Here is an 8,676-nt window from a genome sequence, read left to right on the forward strand (position 1 = left end):
TACATGCTTTCTCTATCTTCATTAGAGTAATGATATAGATCTTAGTATAAGCAAAGCAAATTCCTATGCTGAACGCTGAACAGAACACAGCGAGAAGAGCCCACAGGGGATAGAAAAATGCTTGGTGGGATGTTGCCAGGTTATGCAAGACTTTTAATAGTATCTAGGGAAGTTTAGATTGTACTCCCACACACATTTGTGTGAGGATGTGTGTATGTAGTAATGATAGAGAAATATAGAGCCTCCTCCTACAACCCATGTTGCCAAAACAATGGCTCTGACAACTTCAACACTTTCATGTCATTTGCCCAGAAGACCAAAGCCTTCCTGGATGAAGCCTCCTACAGCACTCGGTAAGGTTCAACTGGAGTAGGACAGACCTTTTATGATATCCTGCCAGCCCTGGTGCATATGTCTTTTTCTCATTTGATTTACAAACACACATACTGTCTCTCTAATTATATATTGTGGTTTTTTAAATTCAGTTTTATTTATATTTAATTTTATAGGGTACAGTGTGTTGTTTGAATACATGCATATCCTGCAGAATGATTTACTTAGAGTAGATAGCATAGTTTTGTCCCCATTAGTTCACCCCTAGTCTTCCCCCACACTCCCATACCTCCCAGGCTCTGGTAACCATTATTCTACTCTCTATTTAAAAAATTTTTTTTTTAATTTTTCACTGCAAAAAGAACTCTTAAAAATGAATTAGAAAAGTCTAAGCAAAAATTTGGTGAAGGACATGAGCAGATAAATCACACATCCCAAAGAAACACCTGTGGTTAATAAGTACATTCTAGAATGTGGTTGTGGGTGCGGAGGTGACTGACCCAACCTCGTCTCAGGACCTCTGGGTGAGGGGCTGGCTCCGTTGCAGGCCTGGATGTCTCTGCTCAGTTTTGTTGTGAACCTGAAACTGCTCTACAAATGTCATATTAAAAAAGAAGGCAGTTTACAAAGATCTGAAAAAAATAATGAAAACTGAAGTTACTTTCTTTTGAAAGCTGGAGAACAGGTTCGTTAACTGTGATGTTTGGAGGTAAAGCAGAACTCCCACTCATATGAATAAATTCCTCAATTCTTTCCTCACTGATCTCTTGTGCTAGAGGATTTGAAATAATTTCATTTCTGGTCTTAAAAGTTATTTTGCTTTTAGTTCATCAATTAATCCGTTCTCAACATTCTTCCTTTCTTTTGAAACAAACATAAAATAATTTATTGTCTAGAAACCTGTAGAGACTATTATTGGAATCTTCATATTCCAATTCCTTTTCATTTTTAAATAGCTTCATTCCTATTGGGTTCAAATACTTTATGATTCATTAGAACCCGGCAAAGACGAGCTTCTTTAAGACGAGAGATGTCATTGCTACTTAGGCACATATTCTGCATAAGATGACCTAATACTACATTGACAACATCAGAACCAGTAAAACAGTCTTTGTACGTTCGCAAATGATGCCTCCTCCTTTTTATTTCCACTTGGGTCTGAAGGGAGTGAATAATTCCATCCCATAGCTGAGTAGCTTGAAAAGGACCAGAGCATCCTGTCTTTTTCTGGTAGAAGCTACCTCTAAGGCTCACGGAACTCAGTCTGCTCAGCCCTGGCCCAGAAGCTTGTGCTCTCTTTTATACATTGTTATTAGTAATCTTGGATTTATTTGGTATTCTTTCTTCTAATGGAAATAAAAGATCACTAGGAACCTATTTATCCCCATGAAAAAAGAGTGAAGCTATTTTAATCTCTTCCTGCCCCTGGTGTTTCAACAGTTTCCTTCCTCCTCACTCACCCAAAATGCCAGATCAATCTTTTCTTTTTTTTTTAACAAAGTGGAATTAATTTATTGCTTGTGTACATCAGGAATTCCTGCTGATTGGGCAGTAGGAGAGGGGAGGGGGCTGCAGTGGATGTTACTGGCCCCACCCAGTGCCCACGTCCAGGCTAGTGTCAGTGTTGGCTGCAAATGGCTTACAGCTGTCCCCTTATCCAGAAAATTGACCTGTGCAGATGGTGAGAGGAGGGGAGATGGGGTTGCCTTGTACAAGAAGTCACACTTCCCACCTCCTGGGGAGGCCAATGGCTGCCTGATACAAGTACAAAGGTCACCTGATCCCCTCTGCCCCCAGATGAGCCCAGCTCTGTGGTGCAATTCATGCTCCACAGCTCTTGTGGGATCTTGCCCAGGCTAGTTAGTCCTCTGCTGAAACCACATCCTTGCTTAGCTCCTTTCCCTGTTCTCTCCTGCTTTGTGCCCTCCCTGTTCCCTGAGATCCCTTCTTCAGCAAACCACATACACTCCAATCCCTGTCTCAGGCTCTGCTTCAACGGACAGATCAATCTCCATAGTGCAATTTTTTTTCGCCAATATTTGCAAAAACTTTCAGCAGTCCCCTTGAGCATAAAGTGCATACCATAAATTCTAACAGGACATGCAGATTTATGGTCCATCCCCCCATCCAGCTGTACTTCCCACAGTTACTCACACACACTCTCCACCTGGGTGAGGCTGCTCTTCTCTTGGCTCAGTCCTCCCTCCTAGGCTTGGTGTTTCATGCTCTTCCCTTCACTCAGGCTGTTTTTCCTTTTCCTTTGTCTTCATCCAAATCCTTTCCATTCCTCCAAGTAAAATTCTGTCTTCTCCATGAAATTTTATCAGGTCACTCCAGCTCATTCTAGATTCTAATCTCATACTGTGAACAACTGCTTTATTTGCCGAGTATTACCAATGAAAATATAAAGTACAGTGAGGTATAAACAAGACTAAAGTCTGGGTCTTTTGAGTCGGTTGTATCCATTGGACCACCTGCCTTTGTGCCATTTCTCTCTCTCTCTCTCTGTCTCTTTAGTAAACTTTATTTTTTAGAGTACCTTAGGTTTACAGAAAAATTGAGCAAGAAAGTACAGTGTTTTTATATACCCCTTGATCCATACAATCACCTCCACTATCAACATCTCACACCAAACTGGTACATTTTTTACAATCAATCAATATGATATAGGAGGTTCTCAGCTTCCCTGGGCTCAGGTTTCATGACACACTTCTGGGTGTTAAGCCACTCTCCAAGGTCTCAGGTTCCTCCTCTTGGCCCTCCCCTACAGGAAAGCTACTATTGTCACTTAGACCTATTTTCAGCACCAACAGGGGGAAAATAAGAAGACAAGGGGCTGGCTTATGCAAATCCAGTGGCTGGGCATGCTCCGTACACAGGGGTTATGTAACCCTGATGGTTGGACATACTCAGTAAAGTGGAGTTTATCCTCTGAATGACCTTCCACTAGAGATACTATAGAGCACAGAACATTCTTGAATACATCTGGTGCATGTGACAGGATTTGACCAATGAGCATGCTCCAGGAAGAGACCAACTGAGCATGTGCAAGACTAATGTAAAAAAACTGAGAACCATCTCCTTAATTGAATATTCCTTAGACTGAGAAACTGTAAAAGCCAAATGCCAGCAGAAGGTGGGGCTGCCACTCACTCTCCTGGAGCCAGCCTGCACTCTGCCTATGGAGTGTGTATTTCTTTTTGTATTGAACTTACTTTCAGCAAGCATCTGCTCATTCTCTTGAGCCAGCCTGCACTCTGTACTGAGCTTTAAGTATGTATTTCTTGCTTTTGTGTTAAACTAGGTGTGGGCCCTGCTCAGCCCCTGGAGCATGCCACATTCTCTCTGTGAAATTTGTATCTTTTATTCATATTATTAAACCTGTTCTCACTTTCTACTGTGACTCTGCTCTTGAATTCTTTCCTGTGGCAGTCAAGAAACTGGTAAGAGGACAGGGTGGGTTGGGGCCTACTACTGGGCCCCCAAACCCTACCTCCAACATAAAATAAAGCTACATTGATACATATAATCACTCAAAGTCTATAGTTTACATTAGGGTTCACTCTTGAACGTTCTACAGGTTTTGACAACTGAATGTCACATATCCACCATTGCAGTAGCATACAGAACAGTGTGACTATCCTAAAAATCCTCTGTGCTCCTCTCATTCATCCCTCTCTCTCTCTCTCTTTCTCTCTCTCTCCACTAATCTCTGATTTTTTACTAGTAGGTAGCAGCCACTGATCTTTTTTATTGTCTCCATAGTTTTGCCTTTTCCAGAATGTCATATAGATGGAATCATACAGTATGTAGCTTTTCATGGCAGCTTCTTTCACTTAGTAATATGCATTAAAATTTCCTCCATGTGTTTTCATGGCTTGATGGCTTATTTCTTTTTAGTATTGAATAATATTTATCATGTGGATGTACCACAGTTTATTTATCCATTCATCTACTGAAGGACATCTTGGTTGCTTCTGAAAGGTCAGCGATTAGCAAAGACTGGTACTGAGACAAGAAATCAGGCTCGGAAGGCTTTATTTGCACAGGCAGTAGCATGGGACCCCATGTAGGCAGCACGGGGGGAGGCATAGGCACAAGTCCTAGCCTGCCCTCCCCCAGGGGTTGGGCTTATATTTCTTATGGTGAGTTGTGTTGTTCTGATTGGCCATAGCTTATGTTAATGAGGAGTTAAATGAAATATCTAGTGGGAGTTGTTGAGGCCTTACGTTAATTAGGTGATTTTTAGGTTTACGATTATTGGTTCCCTTAGTGTGTAAAGTATGGTTTCAGAGGCAGACCAATGGCATGGAGTTCTGTCATGATTACGAGTTCTTTTTCTTTTTATTTTACAGGGAAATCCTGTAGGGTAGGTGCCACCATTCTGAGTATCTTTGGGTGGCGCCATCTTAAAAGTCTTCTCCGAACCTAACAGCTTCCAAGTTTTGACAATTACGAATAAAGCAGCTATAAATAAAATAAAGTAGATAAAATAAAGATGCTATACATGTGCAGTTGTTTGTTTGTTTGGTTGGTATTTTTTGTAGACATGTTTTCAACTCCTTGGGGTAAATACCAAGGAGCTCAATTGTTGGATTATATAGGAAGAGTATGTTTAGTTGTATAAGAAACTGTCAAACTGTCTTCCAAAGTGACTACACCATTTTGCATTTCCACCAGCAATGAATGAAAGTTCCTGTAGCTCCATATCCTTACCAGTATTTGGTGTGTTTCAGATTTTAGTCACTTTAATAGGTGTGTATGGATATCTCATTTTTTTTTTAATTTGCAACTCCCAAATGATGTATAATGTGGAGCATCTTTTCATATGCTTACTTGCCATCTGTATATATTCTCTGGTGAGGTGTCTCAGATCATTTGCCCATTTTTTAATGGGGTGGTTTTCTTATTTTTGAGTTTTAAGAGTTCTTTGTAAATATGGTTACAGGTTCTTTATCAGATATGTCTTTTGCAAATATTTTCTCCCAGTCTATGGCCTATCTTTTCATTCTTTTGATTTCACTCTTTTTTTTGGTTTGTGTTTCTCATCTTTTCCCTCTTCTCTCTCTTTCTATTCTAAGTGTGAAGAGACATATTCCAAACATGGATGCACTCAGAAAGCCATGCTTTGGAGGAGGGAAACCAAGAGATGGCAACTAGAAGACTAAAGCATCCTGGCAAAGCATATCCAGTCTTTTCACAGTCAAACAAAACAAAACAAAAACCCTAAGTGCCATACTCAATCAAATTAAAAGTGATCTGCATTCATTATTAGGATAATTCCCAAAGGGCTCTGGATATTATAGCCCAAGATCCTGAGAAAGAAAGAAAAGTCCATCTAGCCAGTTCATCAAGGAAAATGATGATAAAGTATTTTTAAATTAAAATAATTGATAGAAAATAAATTAAAATAATTGAAAAGCATATGTGATATTGAGGTAGGAAGTTGGTAAGAAATATAAACTTAGGAGGTAAGAAATTTAGAAACAATAAAGAATACCCAAAGTTATAAAAAAGAAAGAAAAACAGTGCTTACGTCTCTGAAGAGGCAAGTTGAAGCCTTCACCTCTTGCCTAGAAGAAACACTTCCTTTATGAAAGTTAAGACAAAGCCACAAGATGTCCAGCTAAAGCCACACATTGGGTTAAGAGGGGTGGTGTCAAAAACACTTCAAAGGGCATATTCACTGATGTTTCACCAAGACCCTAAATTTGCAAAAAATGTTTTCCAATCATTCCGTTAAACCTCAAGAAATTTCTCTGAAGAAAAACGAATTGCTTCCTTGCGAAAGAAAGGGAATGGAGAAGTAAAGAACCTAAAAAATAAATAAATAATCCCTGTTCAAGCACATTACACAAATCTAAATGAACTAAGATTCTAGAGTTTAGTTCCCCAATTCCATTTTGTCCTTCCTCCTGGTTAAGCAGAAAAACAAACTTTGGATCCTGGTGAAATGTAAAGCTGGGATCACTTTAAAAACAGATTCTTCTCACTCTTTCAAAATCAACATGAAAAAGGAAAACAAAGGTCTTCCAAGACTCCCTTTACATTCCTTAGTTAAACGACTATGTTTTTAACTTTCTTTTGTTGAGTCATGGACTCTCCTCCCCCACTCAGTTTCCAGGGTCAACGGGCAACCTTTTATAAATCACAAGACTGGATTTGCTATGTTTGGTCTTGATCCAGCTTCTTTATTATCCCTGCTGTTGTGCACTACACAGTTTTGTAGACATACCAGATAAAACGAAGAAACAAAACCAGGAGAATATTCCCAGACTGTTTGCCAACAGATTTTAAACTGCTGCTCCTTGCTAATACAAAAATAATGGATGGTCTTTTATTCATGAGTCTTTTAAAATAGAAATTCCGGGGCCGGGGAGAATTTCTGGTTCTGTCAACTTTATTTGTTCTTCCTTTGCCTCAGTTTCCTAATCTCTTCAATAGTGTTGTTCAAGAAGAATTTTGTTTTCTTCTCTAATTCCATGTACTGCAAAATGCCTTGCGTATTTTTTTCACCATTCCATCCTAACATGGAAAGAAGTAGGAAGAATATATGTATAATCACTTACAACCCTCCAGAATTCCTTAGTCTTCAATTGTAACATCTCAGGAAATCTATGAAACCAGGAAGCTGGAGCCAGTAATTAACTTTGAGGGATTAGATTCCATTTCTACTATTAAATACCGGTTCATAGAGTCAACCCCACAGAGTTAATGCCTGGACAAGTGAGTCCCAGGGAGTTTAAAGTTGCTGCCAGTCATATGGATGGGTACCGTTAAAACTCACTACACAAAACAAAATAAAAACAAAAACAAACTCACTAGAACTGGAACCCAACTCTTTCCACTCTCAATTGAACACTCATTTCATTAAGAATGGAATTTCAGAATACCAAACAGACTCAAGGTCTGGGCTGGTTAAGAACATGGTGCTGATAACAACAGGTCAAGGGTACGGATCCCTATACCAACCAGTGGCAAAAAAAAAATAAAATAAACCACAAGAAACCAGACTCAAGGTCTAGACTGGTATTTTATCTCAGCTCAGGATGTTCCTGAAATACATCATCTGAAAGAGATCTTGGGCTGTTTCTCAGGGATTTGTGATCTGACATTCTATGAAGACTCTAATATACTTAACTCCTTTCTTGAGCAGAGCCAAATCTCCAAAGACTTTAGGATTGTTAAATAATTAGGAAGCCATCGTTTTGGACTAAACTCCTGCACTAGGCCCAACAGAGCAGACTAAAAATCAGAATGGAGTAACCCTGCTGAAGTTCCACATTATGAAATACCAAGTAAGTTATTGTCTGACCTTCTAAGAAATAGAGGGTGAGACAGCCAATTTCCCAAACAGGCCAGTTTAAATCTTCGGTATGATAATGAAGTTCCCTTTACTTATACAAAATGAAGTTCCTTTTCCTTACACAAAAAACATAGCCTGAAGTAACCTGATGTTAAATAATCAGTTATTTTTCTACTGTCTATCTGCCTTGTCCCCACCTCCCCAGAAAAAAGTAACTTTGAAAAGTAAATAAGTTCTTTGTTCTTTGCTTCTGCTTTCTTCAGCCTTTCTCGTTCTTAAAGTCAACCTTTCACTCCCCTCATTAGAATACATTATTTTTTATGGGATGAAGGGTTGCCCGATTCTAGAATCACAACAAAGCCAACTGACCTCTTTAAATTTGTTCTAATTTTTTGACAGACTCAATCTACATTCTTCAAGGTTGACCCAGGACAGAGCTGACATACCTGGAACATTCTAGAGCACACCCACAACTTTAGTTGAACTAGGACAGAGTTGGGTGGGAGAAGGGTACAAGATCAACCATTTATCCAAAGGGCCAGCTGTCGACAATGTCATAAACCCAATAGCGTTGCGGGCCAGTATTCTCTCTGGCATTAGTAGTAAGTGAAATTTTTTTCAAAATTTGATAATTTTCCTCTATCCTTACATAATTGTCATTTTACAGAAAGTTAATCACAAATCAGTCCAGTGTGCTTGTCGGTTTTCTTCCAAGTCTGTACAAGAGAGGAACATTTTGTTTTAAGGAGTGTGAGATGTTTGAAATCCGAATCTGCCAAGAGGCCTCCTCCAAATTGGTCTGGGACTAGGCAGAGCAGGATTAACCTCCCAAGGGACAGAGGGAAAGACAAGGCAAGTCTGAGTCAGGTAACGCCCTTGGGTGAGGTCCATGGAAGATAAAGTCGGATCACAAGGATATAACTTTAAACGTTACTATGCTCCACCGAATCGGTTCCTTAATAAGTAAGAAAATAGAGATGTGGACGCACAAAAATGCCATGGCTTTTATGTTCGCGGTGGGGGCAGCGCGAAGGAGA

General features: G+C 39.6%; 1 pseudogene; it reads right to left on the reverse strand.

Moving 5' to 3' along the window:
* Window positions 1-994: 994 nt before the first annotated feature.
* Window positions 995-2,348, reverse strand: LOC103593665 (annotated as a pseudogene).
* Between the last annotated feature and the right edge of the window lie 6,328 nt (window positions 2,349-8,676).

Source organism: Galeopterus variegatus, unplaced genomic scaffold (assembly GCF_000696425.1).
Source record: "Galeopterus variegatus unplaced genomic scaffold, G_variegatus-3.0.2 Scaffold1388, whole genome shotgun sequence".
NCBI lineage: Eukaryota > Metazoa > Chordata > Mammalia > Dermoptera > Cynocephalidae > Galeopterus > Galeopterus variegatus.